Here is an 18,638-nt window from a genome sequence, read left to right as displayed (position 1 = left end):
GCCGGGCTGCGCTGGCCGCCGAGCGGCTCCCGGCCGGTCCCGCTGGGCTCGTCCCGGGCGCCGGGCCCCTGCCGGGTCCGCGCCATGCCCCGTCCCCAGCCCCGCGCCGGAGGAGCCGCCGCCGCCGCCCGAGGTAAGAGCCGCTGCCGGGGACGGAGCTGCGGGGACCGGCGCTGCCGGAGCTTCCCGGCGCAGAGGGAGCGCTGCCCGCCGGCTCCCGGAGCTGCAGCCCGGGCAGGCGGCGGGGTCCGGGGCGCCCCTGCCAGGCCCCCTCCCAGCAGCGGGGCGAGGAGCCCAACTTCCCCGGCTCGCGCCTCGCTGCAAACTTTCCTGCCGGTCCAGGCTGGGTCGCCCCATGCCCGGGCAGAGCGGGGGCTGCGGGCCAGGGCTCGGGTCCTGGGGTGGGGGCGGTGAGCCGGGAGGTTTGGGGGCCTGGGGCCCTGGCAGTGAATCTTGGGCTGAATCAGGTTTAATGACCCTTTTCCAGGTGACTCACCTGAGCGCTGTTTGACGGGCTGTGGGGCCGGGCTGGTGGGTCAGAGGGGCGCTCACTGCTTCACATCACCCCCCTCGAGTCACTGCCATGGTTACAGCTGCGGCAGGGCCACGGCCACCCCAGCCGGGGCATGGCTGGAGCACGGTGGCACGGTTTGGCCAAGGGCTGTCGCTCTGCGCGCCTTGGGATCCGGACTGGATGATATTGGAAAGCCCTGCGCCCAGTGACCCCTGCCACCTTCCTAGGCTGTGGGGTCAGGGAATGAGTCCAGCTGCAGCTGGAGCCGGAGCCCTGGCAGTGACTTCAGGAAGCCGAAGTGAATGTAAAGCAGATGAGCTGTTCTCTGGCCTGTGGCTGGGCAGTGCCCCCTCTCCAGGTATTGGCATGTACAATGGAGATTGTCACAAGCATCTCTCTGTCACCCATCGCTGCAGTATCTGGGCACTCGGATGGCTGCAGTTCACCCCTACACCAATGTTACCTTTAAAAGAAACCATCTGAGATTCCTTTAGTCATGTTTGTTCTTCGCTCCTGTCTACGCGTGGAGAGTTAAATGACCTATTTATTCACCTGACCAGGATCAGGTCAGCCCCTGCCAGCAGCACCAGGAGATTGGTCCATTTGCCCTTTCTCAAGGAGCCCCTGCTAACGGCAGGCTGCTGTATAGCACTGCCACCCCATATGCACCAGGGTGTCCCCTGTTTCCTTTCGGCAGAGTCAGGATTCTGGCTTTCTCAATGGAGCCACGTTTTCTAATAAACTAAAAATAACTGTACTAAAACAGGCACTCTCCTCCTTTAAAATGTGGCTCCCAAATGCCCAATAGGCATCTCTGCAAAGACAGTCTGGGAGCATGTGCTGTAAGCAGCAAACACCTGGGAAAGGTTTTGCTTGTCCTTTGCGTCCAGCTAATGCCGTTCATTTGGGCCCCAAGGCTGTAAGCACTGAGTGCCTACAACTTAGCATGCCTCCGCCTGGAGCCCTAACCTTGTGAGACCCAGGCAGTACCCCGGTACCACAAGGGGTTGGAGTGCAGCCCAATGCTGCCTCTTGTTCACTTGTGTCCTTCTGAATGTTCCTTAAAGTTCGTTTTTTTCCTCCTTTTTAATGTGTTTTTTTAAATTAACAAAGCCTGTTACAGAACCAATGATGTGAATAGCAGCAAGCATGAGCTAAGCGCTGGTGTGAAGTTCAAATCAGTGAACCACAAGGCAGTGCAGTGTGAGAGTCAGGACAGAGTATGAGACTGTTCGGGGTGAAGTGAGCCTCTCCCTCCTGCCCTGAGGGTACTTGGATGGCCTGGGGAAGGAGAGCAGCAACACTCGGCCAGGGCCGCCTGCGGGGGGGCAAGTGGGGCAGGGCCCCCCATGAGAATATAGTATTCTATAATATTGAAACTTTTTTTTATGGAAGGGGCCTCCGAAATTACTTTGCCCCAGGCCCCCTCAATCCTCTGGGTGGCCCTGCACTCGGCTGTCTGCATGCCTCGCAGGTACAGCCTGAGCTCTCATTTCTGTTCTCCTGGGGAAATTTCAAATGCAAACTATTTCCTCAGGACCAGTTTCAATCGCTCATGAGAGCCTGATATTTACAGTGTGTTTGAAACCTGCAGACTCTGGTTTAATAGATTGTGGACTCTATTTTCCAGGAAGCTCACCTTAGATGCAGCATCAGGTTGTGCTAAGGTTTCTCCCATAAAACCTCCTTTTTCTAGCTAGCAAGTGCAGCAGATCCTTCTCAGAGTTACAGATCATGACCATTTTGCACAAGTTTTCAAAATTCCCCAATAAGCTGTTCCTCCAGACTGGCTGACTTTGGAGTTATATACAGTAAAAGCAGGGAACGAGAGAGGCTTGCATGTTTCTTTCTGGGCTGAGACCTTGCTGGCTGTGTTCCAGCTCCAACGGTGTTTTTCTGTCTCTGTGACAAATCCCTGGAAACGCTGACATGGTCTCAAGTTGATGACTATAGCATGAAGCAGAGAGTCCACAGAAAGCTGACCAAGGTAGACCAAATTCTGCCCTGATTTACAAGCTGTGCCACTCTGTTGCGTTCAGTGGGATTGAGAACAGAGTGATCCAGACAGGGTTCCTTGCAAGAATCGTTGGGTTGTCAACATTTCATACTATGTGTTTAAAAAAAAATCACCGTTTGATATACAGTAAATACCAGCTTTGCCCCTGCAATACAAATCAAGCACTTGTCCTTTGCTTTTGGTGTCTGACACTGTGCAGTGGAAGACATGGATTTTAAACTCCCAGCAGTGGAGTCATCGGTAAAATCAGGCCAATTTTAAAACTTCCTTTTACATGAAATTAGCAAATATCACAGAAACTATGTCAAAAGGCCTTCCTCAGGTGAAAGAGAATGTATAAAAACAAAATTCCCTACCTCTGTTTCAAACAACACCTGAGGCTCTTAAAACTGGGTATTTAAAACATCTACAGACCCAATCCTGCAAATCGTCACTCAGCTGAATAAGGATTTTCAGGATCAGGCCCTATTTGCTATTTACCAGGTATGTTGTTTTGTTATTTGGGGATTTATTTCCACTTGGACAATGAAAACGGACTAGTTTGTTTTACCTTTATTTAGAATCAGTTTATAATAAATTTCACTTTCATCTTCTTAGGCACTAGTCCGAAGCTGCAGGATTTGGGTTGCAAAGGAGCCAGAGGAAATCTTTGCTTGTTTGAAAAATCATTTCATGTCCATTGACTTTATTTTTATTTGCGTGGAGCTATTAAGTGTTTTTCCAGCTTCTCTGAAGAAAACCTAAGTTTTAGGTCAAATTTGACTTGCCATTGTCCCTTTAAATTATAAAGACAGAATTTTCAAATAATACTTTCTGCATTCTGACATGTTTGACATGTCTAGAGATACTGGTCAAAGGATGGAGTGTTGTGGCCACACTTGCTTTTCTCCTGTATTGGCCTTTACATATTTGTACATGTACATACTGTATGGAGTGTGTGAGCATAAGTTAGTTTTATACCTGTGTAGTTCTCACTGTGTATATATATATATATATGCAAGTGTATTTTGTGTGTCTATGTAATAATGTCTCCACATAAATGTCTGTGCATGTGCAAGTTTAATTATAGTTTAATTATGTCGGTTTATAAGGAATAATCTTTCAAGGGTACATGTATGTGTAGGATTCCTTGCACTGGTGTGTGGATTGTACAATCTATATACAGTGTGTGACTGGCTTGCTGTTCCGTGGATCTCTGCTCCATCTCTGGGGTCGGTTTGTTGTGTGGCTTGTGGGGGAAGAGTGGTTGGTTGGAGGGGTGCGTGGACCACCCTTATGTCCTTGGTCCTAGATGGCATTGTCCTGTGCTGTGCTCTGAGCTGGCGTTGGCAGCTCAGCCAGGCACCGTAGCTGTGCAGCCAGGAGGGGAGACAGTAGCACTTGGTCTGCTTCTTTTCCCGCACAGGCTGGGCCCCAGGTGTCTCCTCAGGGAGCCGGAGGCGGGAGGGAGATGGGGGTCGGTGACTTCCTTTGCTTTCTCGATCCTCCTGCAGCATTTGATTTTTCACCCAGGGCAGCTGCCCCCAGGAAGGCTTTGTTTCCCTTTGTTTTCTTGTGCAGTTGTACTTTGTTTGGGGTTAGTGACTGTATCAGCCCTGGCTCTGCCTCAGCACAGATGGAGCCTGCGTTTTGCCTGCTTGGTTCAGCCACAAGGAGCCGTCCATCAGCCGGTCTCGGCTTGGATGCGGGGAGGTTGGTTTGCGGGGTGCTAGGTGCTTGTTAACATTAATGCAGGGCGGGTGCTTGCTGCCTGCTCAGCCCTGCAGGGATTTTATATCTTCTGGGGCTTTGGATTTGTTTGTTGGAGTTTCCTGCCGAGGACTGGGCTGGGGCATGTAAAGCCAAAGACACTCTGATCCCATCGGCAGTCACCGCAGGGATCCCTTGCTCCAGGATTTAGATTCTTTGTTACATTTAATCATGACTTTTTATTATTTGCCAAGCCTGTAAAAAGAGCCAGGGAAATGTGCAGGGACAGCACGTTCCAGTCGTTTTATCTTCTCCTCCGCAGGGGTCTGGATTACAGGGGCTGCTCCAGACTCTCCCTGGGCTGTCTGTGTGTCTCCTTCCTTGTCTGGTTCTTTCTGGCAGTCTCTGCCCCGCGCTGTGCTGAGGTGCAGGGAGCAAGCTGGTTGTTGAGTGGCCCTGTTCAGTGCTGGAGTTTATCCTGGTTAATATGCCCCCAGCCTGCAGGTTGGGCAGCCTCTCTGCTGCCTCCAGCACCTCCTGAGCTTTGTTTTTCCACCTGTTCCTTGTCAGAGGAGAGATGTGCCCAGTGTTCTCCCTCTGGTTGGGGAATTTCACCATGGGCAGCAAAGACCAGGAATTTTCCTATGGGAGCTTTGACCTTCCCCAATCCACAAGCCTGGCTGGGACCCCATAGAAGGAAGTGAGGGGTCTCCCACCTCCTCTGCTGAAGCCATAGGTCTGCGTCTTGGAGACGCTGCTCCTCAGAAGGCACTGGAGAGCCCCAGGGTGGGTCTCACATGTGCCCTTGTGAGACTCTGCAGTTGTGCGGAGCAGCATTCAGGAGCTGGCTGTGTGGCATGGGGGACATGCTGTTACTGCAGAGCTCCCGTTGCTGGGAGCAGCTCCAGGCATGGGCAGTACCTAGATGGGGAGAGGCGCCAGAGTGAGGGGGGATTCCCTGCGTGCAGGGACCAGACTTGCGATGACTCTCACCTGGGTGAGAGCACTTACACACAGGCTGAATTTTAGTTTCAACTGTCAGTTTTTACAGTGTGTGTTTGTTGCATCTATCAGCCAGCGCACCCCCCCCCACCCATGAGCCCCCCGAGTACCTGTGAGCCAGGGCCATCCCCTCCCCTCTGACCTCCCTCCCCCACCTGTATCCAGCGCCATCCCCTCACCTCTGACCCCCCCCGTATCTGTGAGCCAGCGCCGTCCCCTCACCTCTGACCTCCCGCCCCGCCAGTATCTGTAAGCCAGCGCTGTCCCCTCCCCTCTGACACCCCCCCATGATCTGTGAGCCAGCGCCGTCCCCTCCCCTCTGACCCGCCCCCTGGTGTATTAGAGCCAGCACCATTCGCTCACCCCTGGGGGTGTGTCAGTGATGGGGATGATCTATTGGTCAGGGCACTAATCTAGGACTTGGGAATTGAACCTGGGTTTCCCTCCTCTGCCACAGACGGCCTATGAGACCTTGGCCCCATCCCTTAGCCTCTGTGCCCCAGCCCTGTCTGTACAATGGGGATACCTGGCTGCATAGGGCTGTGGGGATATATACATTGAAGACAGCGAGGTGCACAGATCCTGCAGTAACAGGGGCCATAGGAGCATCTGCAAGAAGGACAAACACACAAAGGAAGCCGCCTGCACTCCAAGTGTCTGGATCCAGATTCCCAGACTCCCTGTACTTGATTCAGATCATGCCGATTGCCAGAGTTTAGCTGGCCAGACCTGGCGGTGACAGGTGACCACTGCCCCGCAGCCCCTGCAGGATTTGCTGTGTCAGGAGTTCCTGCCCCTGCCCTGCCATCGGCTCGTGACCGGGTGGCGCTGCCATGTCCCAGTAGCACAGCCCCACTACCAGGGGCGGCTCTAGACATTTCGCTGCCCCAAGCAGGGTGGCATGCCGCGGGGGGCGCTCTGCCGGTCGCCGGGAGGGCGGCAGGCGGCTCCGGTGGACCTCCCACAGGCGTGCCTGCGGAGGGTCCGCTGGTCCCGCGGCTTTGGTGGACCACCGGAGCTGTGGGACCAGCGGACCCTCCGCAGGCATGTCCACCAGAGCCGCGGGACCAGCGTGCCTGCGGGAGGTCCACCGGAGCTGCCTGCCGCCCTCCCAGTGACTGGCAGGGCACCCCCCGCGGCATGCCGCCCCAAGCACGTGCTTGGCGTGCTGGGGCCTGGAGCCGCCCCTGCCCACTACAGCCGGCCTGGGCCACGTGCATGAAGCAACGGCTGAAGGCGGAAGTGCTGGATGAGTTGCTCTTGGATCGTGTAGAGTGCATCCTGCAGGCCTGGTGTTGCAGCCGGAGGGAGGGCTGTTGCAAATGGAGCCTGCGCTCAGGTGCAGGCTACAACATTCATTGCAACATCATGTTACTTTGTCCCCTTCCCAGGAATTTCTAGCCAATAGGAACCCAGTCTCTGGGTAGACTCCACTTTAGCTCCTGTGCAGCCAAGCCCAGAAGTCAATTGTGTATCTCTAAAGTCTAGCTGGTGTGGACAGACAGGTCTGGCGCTCGGTGGGAGAGTGTCTGGCTCCAGGCCCTGGAGCTCCGCCAAGGGTCCGGGTGAGGGTCCTAGTCCAGGGGCTGGGCTCAGTCTCTGCTGGCGCAGGAAGGGAGCAGTGTTGCTGCTGGGGAAGCAGCGTGTGCATGGGCGATGGGATGGAGCCTGGGGTGGTGCCTGCCGGCTTGCACCTGCTGGGCAGAGCTAAGAGCCTCCTGCTCGCGGGGCTGGGGGTGTCTCCAGGGCCACGGAGCACAAGTACTTGGGGCTTGATCATGAGAACAGAGATAATTGGCAGGGATGAGCCTGAGGTGGGTTCCGGGCTGGACAGGGGATCACCAGGCCCAGAGGCCATTGCTGTGGGTTACTGGCGAGTTGAGCTGTGCGCGAGGTTATTCTGTCGCTGCAGAGCCAGGTGATTGCTGTTGCCTGTGCCTGGTCTCTTTCTGCACGGCCCCCTCCAGCCCCAGACACATCCACAGAGTTCAAGGAAAGGGATTTGGTGCCCCCACCCCCAGCTCTCTTCTCTGGTTAGCTTCGCCTCGCTCCATTGCCGGCTCCACTGTCAGTGCCGGGAGCTCTTTGCTAATCTCACCCTAATTAACTGCAGCTGGCGAAGTTAATGAGGGTAGGTGACTGGGAACCTGGGGGCCTCAACTCACCTGAAGTTGCTGATGACCACATGCCTTCAGCACTTCGAAAACCAGCCAATCACATGAAATGAAGGGGGTCACCATAGAAACGGCTCAGCCAGTAACAGGCGTCCAAGAAACCAAACCGACTTTAGCAGAGGCGCGTGTAGACGTGGGCACAGACACGCACGCAGATCCAGGTGCACTGAGGTACACAGACAGACCTATGCAGACAGACCCATGTACCCCAGCATGGCAACAGCAGCAGCTGGAGGAGAAAATGAACCACCGTGGAGATTCCCTGAGGCTCGGCTTGCAACACGATCCCAGGGCGATACGCAGGGAGCCCAGCGCGGGACCTGTGCACCCTTGGCACCGACAAAGCCCTGGTAGTTCTCGCCTAGGGATAAACCTCCATCAGCCAGAAACCACCAGAGCCCTGCTCTGCAGCCTGGGCTCTCACTGTGGGCTTGAGCGGTGCCACCCCCCCCCCCTCAGGGGCAAGCAGCTTGTTCCATCCCACTGGTCCCTCATTCCCCTCCCTCCTCTCCTGGGCTGTGATAGGCATGGCCCGGGCAAGGGAGCCACAGCCTGCAAAAACTGGGTTCCACAGCTGGGGGGCAGGCAGCGGGCCAGGGGTGGCCCTGGGAGACAGGAGCCTGGAAGGGAGGCCTCAGGCTTGTGGGGAGGGGAACGATCCCGGGAGTGTACTGGCAAGACCTGTTTTGGACTGTGTTCCTGTCATCTAAATAAACCTCTGTCTTACTGGCTGGCTGAGAGTCACGTCTGACTGCGAAGTGGGGGTGCAGGACCCTCTGGCTCCCCCAGGACCCCGCCTGGGCGGACTCGCTGTGGGAAGCACACGGAGGGGCACATGCTGAATGCTACGTGGGAGCTTCCTGCCCTAAAGACAGTCTGCTCCAAGGGAGAGGAGGCTCCCCAGAGTCCTGACTGGCTTTGTGGGGAGCAGTTCCAGAGCATCGCCCGGGGACTCCGTGACAATGACATTCAAAATAAAAGACCCTTCTGTGCTGCATTTGTGCTCCCAGATCTGCCCCATGGTGCCCTGCATAGCAGCAGCAGCCATCTACTGCTTGGCCAACGGTGCTTCAGGAAACTGAGTACCCATCAGGCACATGGGCACAGAGCGGACCCTTGCTCCAGGCCTTGCCATGTGGCCCCAGGGGGGAACCCAGCACCTGCAGCTGACGGGACAGGTTCTTGCATTTCTTCACCACAATCTCTTGCTGAGGAGCTGTGAATTTTGGATTTTTCAAGGAGGCCTTGGGCCCTTTCCCTGCATCCCATGCACCAGCAGAGGGAGCTGCTTTTCCTCGTTTCATACACAGGCTGACATGCCAATTAATGTATTAATTTTCAAGGGACAGTCAGAGGTGAGACTTGAGCTCTGGCCCTCAAACAGGCCAGGTGAAGGCTGTGCCAGTCCCACTAAGCTGTGTGTGCACCTTACTCCAGTGCCCCTTCCCTGCTTTATCACCACAGCTGGTCCTTCAGGCTGGCTCTGGTGCATCCTGGCTTCTGGGGGCTGTGAATGTGCGTAATGTGCACGGGGTGTGAGCGCTCCCCGTGGAGCAGGTGGACTCGGGGTGTGAGCGCTCCCCGTGGCCGTGCACGGGGTGTGAGCGCTCCCTGTGGAGCAGGTGGACTCGGGGTGTGAGCGCTCCCCGTGGCCATGCACGGGGTGTGAGCGCTCCCCGTGGCCGTGCACGGGGTGTGAGCGCTCCCTGTGGAGCAGGTGTGCACGGGGTGTGAGCGCTCCCCGTGGCCGTGCACGGGGTGTGAGCGCTCCCTGTGGAGCAGGTGGACTCGGGGTGTGAGCGCTCCCCGTGGCCGTGCACGGGGTGTGAGCGCTCCCTGTGGAGCAGGTGGACTCGGGGTGTGAGCGCTCCCCGTGGCCGTGCACGGGGTGTGAGCGCTCCCCGTGGAGCAGGTGGACTCGGGGTGTGAGCGCTCCCCGTGGCCATGCACGGGGTGTGAGCGCTCCCCGTGGAGCAGGTGTGCACGGGGTGTGAGCGCTCCCCGTGGAGCAGGTGTGCACGGGGTGTGAGCGCTCCCTGTGGCCGTGCACGGGGTGTGAGCGCTCCCTGTGGAGCAGGTGGACTCGGGGTGTGAGCGCTCCCCGTGGCCGTGCACGGGGTGTGAGCGCTCCCCGTGGCCGTGCACGGGGTGTGAGCGCTCCCCGTGGCCGTGCACGGGGTGTGAGCGCTCCCCGTGGAGCAGGTGTGCACGGGGTGTGAGCGCTCCCCGTGGCCGTGCAGGGGTGTGAGCGCTCTCCGTGGAGCAGGTGTGCAGGGGGTGTGAGCACTCCCTGTGGCTGTGCAGGGGGTGTGAGCACTCCCCGTGGAGCAGGTGTGCAGGGGGTGTGAGCGCTCCCCGTGGCCGTGCAGGGGTGTGAGCGCTCCCCGTGGCCGTGCAGGGGTGTGAGCGCTCTCCGTGGAGCAGGTGTGCACGGGGTGTGAGCGCTCCCCGTGGCCGTGCAGGGGTGTGAGCGCTCCCCGTGGCCGTGCAGGGGTGTGAGCGCTCCCCGTGGAGCAGGTGGACTCGGGGTGTGAGCGCTCCCCGTGGCTGTGCGCGCTCCCTGTGGGCGTGGTGTGCACGGGGTGTGAGCGCCTCTGTGGGAGCATATGGAGCAGGCCTTGCTTTGCCCAAGCCCAGAAGAAGGATTAGCTGAGGCAGGATGGAGCGCATAGTTCGGAGCCGAAGTTGTGGAGTCCGGCACTGCAGCTCTGTCTAGAGAGCTAGCCGCTGTGCTGGCAGACCGTGCTGCTATTTCCACCCCTTGGCATTGCTCAGCATTTCTGAGGCGCAGAAAGCTGCGTGCAAGCTCTCTGAATGGGCTCAAACTAGCAGAGCAGTGACAGAGAAGCACTTATGAACTCTCTCCTAATAAGCCATTGACAGGCTCTTTTGGAGAGGGGCTGGTGTCTGGCAGAGACTGACCCCTGGACCTTCAATTCAGAACTGGTGAACAGGGTTTGGGTCCCTGTGCCAGTGTGCTTTGGTTAGAGCTGACGACATTAGGGTTACTGCAAGACAGGAGACATCAGCTCATATCCCAAGATTCTGCTTCTCAGAGTGCTGAGCAAGAGGGAATGGGAATTATCCTCAGCACTGCTGCTGCCTCTTTCCAGTAAATATCCTTGTGGACATGGTCAGCATTCTCCCTGCAGTCCTTGTCCAGCACCTCCTGCCCTGGTCTGACAGCTGGGCACCCCTCATGGTTCTGCCAGCACAGTGCCCGACAGCCATTGCTGCACCCACATTTTCCAGGACTCCTGGAACCTGCCTACTGCTGGTCCTGGGAAGCATAGGCTTCCAGCCTTGACTCTGCCTCGTGGGACAGTGTTTGGGGGCCCGGCTGCAGTTAGTGTTGTTTGTGTGGTAGGCGCGGTCAGCACCAGAGGAAGGTGCAGAGCATGAAAGGTGAACTGTCAGGCTGGAAGGAGGTTACTAGTGGAGTTCCTCAGGGATCAGTTTGGGGACCAATTTTATTTAACCTTTTTATTACTGACCTTGGCACAAAAAGCAGGAATGTGCTAATAAAGTTTGCGGATGACACAAAGCTGGGAGGTATTGCTAACACAGAGAAGGACCGGGATATCATACAGGAAGATCTGGATGACCTTGTAAACTGGAGTAATAGTAATAGGATGAAATTTAATAGTGAAAAGTGCAAGGTCATGCATTTACGGATTAATAACAAGAATTTTGGTTATAAATTGGGGGCATATCAGTTGGAAGTAACAGAGGAGGAGAAGGACCTCGGAGTATTGGTTGATCACAGGATGACTATGAGCCGCCAATGTGATATGGCCGTTAAAAAAGCTAATGCGGTTTTAGGATGCATCAGGCAAGGTATTTCTAGCAAAGATAAGGAGGTGTTAGTACCGTTGTACAAGGCACTGGTGAGACCTCATCTGGAATACTGTGTGCAGTTCTGGTCTCCGATGTTTAAGAAGGATGAATTCAAACTGGAATAGGTACAGAGAAGGGCTACTAGGATGATCCGAGGAATGGAAAACCTGTCTTATGAAAGGAGACTCAAAGAGCTTGGCTTGTTTAGCCTAACCAAAAGAAGGCTGAGGGGAGATGTGATTGCTCTTTATAAATATATCAGAGGGATAAATATCAGGGAGGGAGAGGAATTATTTCAGCTTAGTACCGATGTGGACACAAGAACAAATGGATATAAACTGGACACTAGGAAGTTTAGACTTGAAATTAGACAAAGGTTTCTAACCATTAGAGGAGTGAAGTTCTGGAACAGCCTTCCAAGGGGAGTAGTGGGGGAAAAAGACATATCTGGCTTTAAGACTAAGCTTGATAAGTTTATGGAGGGAATGGTATGATGGGATAGCCTAATTTTGGCAATTAATTTGGCAATTGATCTTTGATTATTACTAGGTAAGTATGCCCAGTGGTCTGTGATGAGATGTTAGATGGGGTGGGATCTGAGTTACTACAGAGAATTCTTTCCTGGGTACTGGCTGGTGAGTCTTGCCCACATGCTCAGGGTTTAACTGATCGCCTATCCCCATGCTCCAAGGAAATTCATGCATTTCCCACGTGCACTCTCTGAGGCTGTACTGTCTCTCTCCTCATTCTCGTCTGGCCCCATCACTGTGCTATCTGGCGCCTCCCAAGTGTTTATAAATAGAAATAATAATGACTGTCTCTGTCTCTCTCTCTCTCAGCCTATGGGGGAAATGGCTTGTTTAATTTCTAGGATTTGTGGGTGGGGGGGCTGTCTATCCGCACAGACCTTAACGAGGGAAGCTGTGGCTCAGAGCTGAGCTTTGCATTTAAGCCTCTCCTGCCTGGTGACAGTCTCATAGCTCTAGTGGAACACAGCTGGCATGGGGGGTCATGGCTGGAGAGATGGTCACTCGGTGAGTTAGGGCTGAGCCCACAGAGAGCTGTGAAAATCAGGACGCAGACCCTGAACTAGGCTCTGTCCTGAGTGGGCAGCCAGTGCCGGGAGTGGAGCATGGTGGCTCTGCGCTCACAGTGACCTGTGACACTGAGTAGATGCACTGCTGTGTTTTGTAGCTGCTGTCGCCCCTCGGTAGCCTGGCTTGTAATAGTCACGTGTGGGGGTCACAGATGTGGCTCTGGAGGAGGGCACATGACCCTTTGGCCAGTCGCAGTTGGCAGCAGCACCACAGCTATCCTAAAGGAGCCCAAGGTGCTGACCAGCTGGCGATGTCATCAAGGAGAACACCCTCTGCAGCACTGCCTCAGGCTTGCCCAGGCTCAGCTGAAGCCAGCTGCTCTTCATCCAGGGGCTGCTCTCTGGAGAACACTGGCGGTTGAGGCATCTCTAGCACTGTCGGCTGATGTTGAACGATACGGAGGAGAGGACTGAGCCTCGTGATGGTGTTGGGGGCTAGCGGGTGCCTGAAACAACTCTCTGGGGACAGTCCTGTCTCTCCAGCAGAGTGCACATGTGGCTGCTTCCACCGGTGCGCAGGGCTTTGAAGGGCCTGGGCTGGTGCATTTGCACAGAGCAGAGATCTTGGGGTTTTGTTTGAGTTCTAAGGGTATCACCATAGCAGCCGGAGAGGGACCTGGGGAGGGGAGAGCAGCCCAGGGAAGAGTTAGCAAAGGAGACAGTGATGTAGCGACAGGGAGAGCAGGGAAGCAAAGGAAGTGTGTGATGGAACAAAGCTAGACGCGTCTGCGTACGTGGGCGAGTGGGATGCTGGGGGCGTGTGTGGGAAGTGTACGCTCGCAGCTGGGAGTACTAGCGCTCATCCAGCCAGTGTGCTTCAAATAGACTGTAGCCACGACAACGCGGGAGGGGCTAACCGCCCCAAGCGTGTACCTGGGGTCTCTGACGGGCATGCCCTCAGGGGAGCTAGTGCCGTTGCTGTGTTCTGTTTGTCGTGCTAGCTGGATGAGCGCTAGGGCGGGTATGTCGCCTGGAGCTGAGAATCCCCCTTCCAGCTCCACGTGCAGATGGATGCACGCATGCATACAGAGCGCACCAGCCAGACAGCGTGGGCAGCATCGAGTTCGTGTGGGTAAATGACGTGGGGCTGTGCAGTAATGCCATTCAGTGGGGCCAAAAGTGGTTCAGAAGGATGGAGGTTTTGGGGGGGCTGGTTCAGTGTGGATGTGACTTTTCGCAGGTGTGTGGGGTTAGGTTTTAAATCTTCCTGAGTGGTTAGGGTGTAGTGCACAAGTCTCTGGTTCAGCTGGAGACTGTTTGCAGCTGTCCCCCACCCTCCCTGGTCTCACTGGTGCTGAGCTCCCAGCCTGGTGTTCCAGTGCTGGCTTTACCTGGTGATTTTGGCAGAAGCGTCGCTAAACAGATGCAGCGTCCGACCTTTCTGCCACCGTGTTTCTGACAGTGCTCGGAGTGCTGGCTTACACAGCAGGAGCCCTGCCTGGCCATCCTCCCTTCAGCCCTGTGCTGGAGCTAGTAATGGGGGAGAGCTTTGCCAGAAAGCCCTGGTGTAGATAAAGCTCAGGAGTATTAACAGATATTGGGGATGTTGGTACCATCCTCCACCCCCAGCGTTAAGCAGTGCAGGGCTGCACGCCCTCCTGGTGGATCTAGGAGTGGCAGCGCTGTGTCACAACTGGGGAGACTGTGCATTTGCCAGTCACCACACTCGCATGCCCTCTCTTCACATGCACGTGTACACACTCACACATACAAGCCTTGTTGATAAGGGGGAAGTGGTAGATGTGGTATAGCTTGATTTTAGTAAGGCTTTTGGTACTGTTTCGCTTGACCTTGTCATAAACAAACTAGGGAAATACAACCTAGATGGAGCTACTATAAGGTGGGTGCATAACTGGTTGGAAAATCGTTCCCAGAGAGTAGGTATCAGTGGTTCAGTCATGCTGGAAAGGCATAATGAGTGGGGGCCTGCAGGGATCAGTTCTGGGTCCGCTTGTGTTCAGTATCTTCATCAATGATTTAGATAATGGCACAGAGAGTACACTTATAACGTTTGCAGGTGATACCAAGCTGGGAGGGGCTGCAAGTGCTTTGGAGGATAGGATTAAAATTCAGAATGATCTGGCCAAACTGGAGAAATGGTCTGAAGTAAATCGGATGAAATCCAATAAGGACAAATGGAAAGTATTCCTTCCTAAGTGGAGTAATCAGTTGCACACATACAAAATGGGAAATGACTGCTTAGGAAGGAGCACTGCGGAAAGGGATCTGGGGGTCAAAGTGGATCACAAGCTAAATATGAGTCAACAGTGTAACGCTGTTGCAAAAAAAGCAAACATCATTCGGGGATGTATTAGCAGGAGTGTTGTAAGCAAGACACGAGAAGTAATTCTTCCACTCTACGCCGCACTGATTAGGCCTCAACTGGAGTATTGTGTCCAGTTCTGGACACCACATTTCTCCAATTTGTACACATCTTTCCTGAAAGGCCAGAGGAGAGCAACAAAAATGATTCAAGGTCTAGAAAACATGACCTATGAGGGAACATTGAAAAAACAGGGTTTGTTTAGTCAGGAAAAGAGAAGACTGAGAGGGGACATAATAATTTTAATGTACATAAAAGGTTGTTAGGAGGAGGAGGAAGAAAAATTGTTCTTCTTAACCTCTGAGGACGGGACTAAGAAACAATGGACTTAAATTGCAGCAAGGGCGGTTTAGGTTGGACATTAGGAAAAACTTCCTAACTGTCAGGGTGGCTAAGCACTGGAATAAATCGCCTAGGGAGGTGGTGGAATCTCCATCATTGGGGATTTTTAAGAGCAGGCTGAACAAACACCTGTCAGGGATGGTCTAGATCAGGGGTCTCAAACTCCCAGCCCGCGGGCCATCTGTGGCCCAGCAACCTCCCCAATGTGGCCCGCGGGGCTCCAGCAATTTTGGGGCTGGGTCTCTCCTTTGGCCCTGCCTGCCACCCCCAGGCACCCCCCCCCCCCCGCCACGTGTCCCCCGGGCTATTTAAAATGGCCTGGGGCCCCACCCACCACTGGCAGTGCAGCGGAGCTAAGTGGCTTCCTGCATGCTTGTTCAACATGGCTGTCAGCTCCTCCCTGCGGCGGGGCGGGGCGGGGCGGGGCTGTGCCTTCGTGTGCTGCCCCCGCCCCAGCAGCCAAGGGGAAGCTGGAGGGGCAGTGCCAGGGGCAGCAGCGCATGGAGGCCCCCCACCTTGCCTTGGAGCCCAGGTAAGCACTGCACCCCCTAATCCCCTCCCCAAGCCTGCACCCCCTCCCCTTTCCCACACACCCCTTCCCGCCCCCAAACTCCCTCCCGGAGCCTGCACCCCTCCCCCCTCCTTGAGCCTGAAACCCCACCCCCATCCCTGCAGCCCCACCCCATCCCATTGCCTGCACCCAGCACCCAAATGCCATCCCAGAGCCTGCACCCCCGACCCCCTCCCCCACCCAAACTCCCACCCAGAGCCTGCACCCCAATCCCCTACCCCAGACCTCCCCCACCCAAACTCCCTCCCAGAGCCTTAGGCAGGTGGGGGGGGCAGAGTTTTGGGGGTCAGGTTCTGGGCGGCATGAGTGACATTATTGACCAGCTGGGAGGATTTGAGGACTGGCACTGGCCCTAAGGTAAACTGAGTTTGAGACCCCTGGTCTAGGTAATACTTAGTCCTGCCTTGAGTGCCAGGGACTGGACTGGACGACCTCTCAGGGTCCCTTCCAGTTCTATGATTCTGTGATACACAGTCCCACTCACCAACATACACACATGACTCTCCTTGGCTTTGTTCTCTCTCACACATTTTGTTTGCTTCCCTCTCACTACATCACAGTCTGTCGTGCTCATTCTTGCCTTTGATCCCTGGGCTGCTCCATTGGCTCTTCCCTCCCGGTGTCCCTTTCTAGCTGTTTGATGATAACTTTAGAATTGCAAACAAAACCCTGAAGTTTCAGCGCTGTGCAGCTGCGCCAGCAAAGGCCCTTCAAAGATCTTGCATCTGAAGAAGTGGGTATTCACCCACGAAAGCTCATGCTGCAAAACGTCTGTTAGTCTATAAGGTGCCACATTCTACAGATCCTCTGATCCTTCAAAGATTGTGGGTTGGAGGGAGCGGAGCTGCGTGCTTCGCTGGCATCTGGACAGGGCAGTGGAGGGATTTGTTACCCACTGTCCAGCAGGAGCTGCACTAGGCCCAGCTCTGAGTCCTAGGGCTATCCTGGCATCCTCTGTGGCAGAGTCAGCACTAAAGCTCCAAATCTTTCTGTGTGGTTAAGGACTCTCAAACTGGTCTGCCACTTGCGCAGGGTGCAGTGGCTGGTCCTAGAGCTCCCAGTCTCCCTTTCTCATCCCACTGGTGGCCTGGTAGCAAGAGTTTAAATTAAAGCCACCTAGGATGCACCTTCCCTTTGCAACAAAGGTGTGTGTATAGCAGAGATAGGCCTGTCTGTGCTAGTTAAATCTAGCTCGCCCAGGTACCGAGTAGTGTGGATGTGGTAACACAGGCTAGCCACCCGAGTACAAGCCTGCTGCGTCTACACAGCAAACAACCACCCTATAACAGCAAAGCTCAGAGCCCGGTTGTCACAGAGTCCCCGGGCGATGCTCTGGAACTGCTCCCTACAAAGCCAGTCAGGACTCTGGTGAAGTCTCTCTGTGAGCAGACTGTCTCTAGGGCAAGAAGTTCACACAGCTTCTGCCTTCCTGGGTCTGACCTTGGAGCATTCAGCATCCTCTGCCCCTCCGTGCGCTTCCCACCGTAAGTCCTCCCAGGCGGGGTCCTGGGGAAGCCAGAGGGTCCTGCACCACCACTTCGCAGTCAGATGTGGCTCTTAGCCAGCCAGTAAAACAGAGGTTTATTAGATGACAGGAACACGGTCTAAAACAGAGCTTGTAGGTACAGAGAACAGGACCCCTCAGCCAGGTCCATCCTCGGGGTGGGGAGGGAGGGGGTAGTGAGCCAGACACCCATGTCTGCACTCACCCCACATCCCCAGCCAGCTCCAAACTGACTCACTCTCCAGCCCCTCCTCCTCTGGGCTTTGTTCCTTTCCCGGGTCCGGAGGTCACCTGATTCCTTTGTTCTCCAACACCTTTAGCTATCACCTTGCAGGGGGGAAGGGCCCCTGGCCATTAGTTGCCAGGAGACAGAGTGATGGCCATTTATGCACACTGGCCCTTTGCTCTGCAACAATTACACCCCCTTATCCCACCACCTAGAGATTTAAGAAATGCATAGGGGAAACTGAGGCACCCCTACAGTATTCAGAGGAAACATTAAGAACAGTCCCACTAACAGCAAAGCTCAGAGCCCAGTCAGCTGACTTGGGCTTGTTGGGCTGTCATGGAGTCACGGGGCAATGCTCTGGAACTACTCCATATGAAGCCAATCGGGACTCTGGGGGAGCATACCTCCTCTCTGTGAGCATGTCTCCAGGGCAAGAAGCTCACACGGCTTCGATCTTCCTGGGTCTGACCTTGGAGCATTCAGCATCCCAACTCTGCAGTCAGATGTGACTCTCAGCCACCCGTAAAACAAGGCCCACTAGACAACAGGAACACAGCCCAAAACAGAGCCCGCAGGCACAGGAAACAGGACCCCTAAGTCAGGTCCATCTTGAGGGCAGGGAGGCCAGGCCCAGGGTCTAGGCCTTCCTCTCCTTCCCCAAGTATCAGAGGGGTAGCCGTGTTAGTCTGGATCTGTAAAAGCAACAAAGAATCCTGTGGCACCTTATAGACTAACAGACGTTCTGCAGCATGAGCTTTCGTGGGTGAATACCCACTTCTTCAGATGCAAGTCTCCTTGTCCAGTCAGGTCCAAACTGAAACCCCATCTGGCCCCTCCTCTGGCCCTTGTCTCTCTCCCGGGCCAGGACACCACCTGATCTCTTTGTTCTCCAACACCTTCAGTTGTCACCTTGCGAGGGTGGGGAGGCCATCAGTTGCCAGGAGACAGGGTGTCGGCCATTCTCTGTGCAGACACCATCACACTGGTCCCCTAAGGCTTTGCAACAATCACACATGCCCATCCCACCACCCAGACACTTAAGAAACACACAGGGGAAACTGAGGCACTCACACAGCATTCAGAGAAATCATCAAGAACATTCCCACTTCATCACAGGGGCTCATGTTGCAGGGCAGATGTTCAGGCTTGGGCTGGAGTCCAGGGGCGGAGACCCTGCCCCTTTATCAGGTTTCAGAGCCTGAATCGTCTCAGTTTTTAGCCCTGCAGCTCAAAGTCCCATGAGCCCGAGTCAGTTGACCCAGGCACTGAGACTTTCTACCGTGGGTCTTTATTGCTGTCTAGACAACGTACCCTTGGTACGCACTTGGTTGCTAGCCTGT

The 18,638-nt window shown here is 55.2% G+C and overlaps 1 protein-coding gene across 3 annotated transcripts in view; it reads left to right on the top strand.

The window, feature by feature from the left end:
- Positions 1-23: 23 nt before the first annotated feature.
- CDH22 (cadherin 22) overlaps positions 24-18,638 on the top strand; it is a 188,539-nt gene continuing 169,924 nt past the window's right edge. Inside the window, exon 1 of one of the 3 annotated variants that reach the window (XM_039498233.1) lies at positions 24-133. The gene's annotated coding sequence lies outside the window, so the exon portion shown is untranslated. Of the gene's footprint in view, positions 134-8,731; positions 8,752-15,482; positions 15,527-18,638 lie in introns of those variants that run through there. The other 2 variants (XM_039498234.1, XM_039498232.1) reach the window with 2 other exon arrangements.

This window comes from Mauremys reevesii, linkage group 13, assembly GCF_016161935.1.
Source record: "Mauremys reevesii isolate NIE-2019 linkage group 13, ASM1616193v1, whole genome shotgun sequence".
NCBI classification, from domain to species: domain Eukaryota; kingdom Metazoa; phylum Chordata; order Testudines; family Geoemydidae; genus Mauremys; species Mauremys reevesii.
This window is presented reverse-complemented; position numbering and strand designations above follow the sequence as displayed.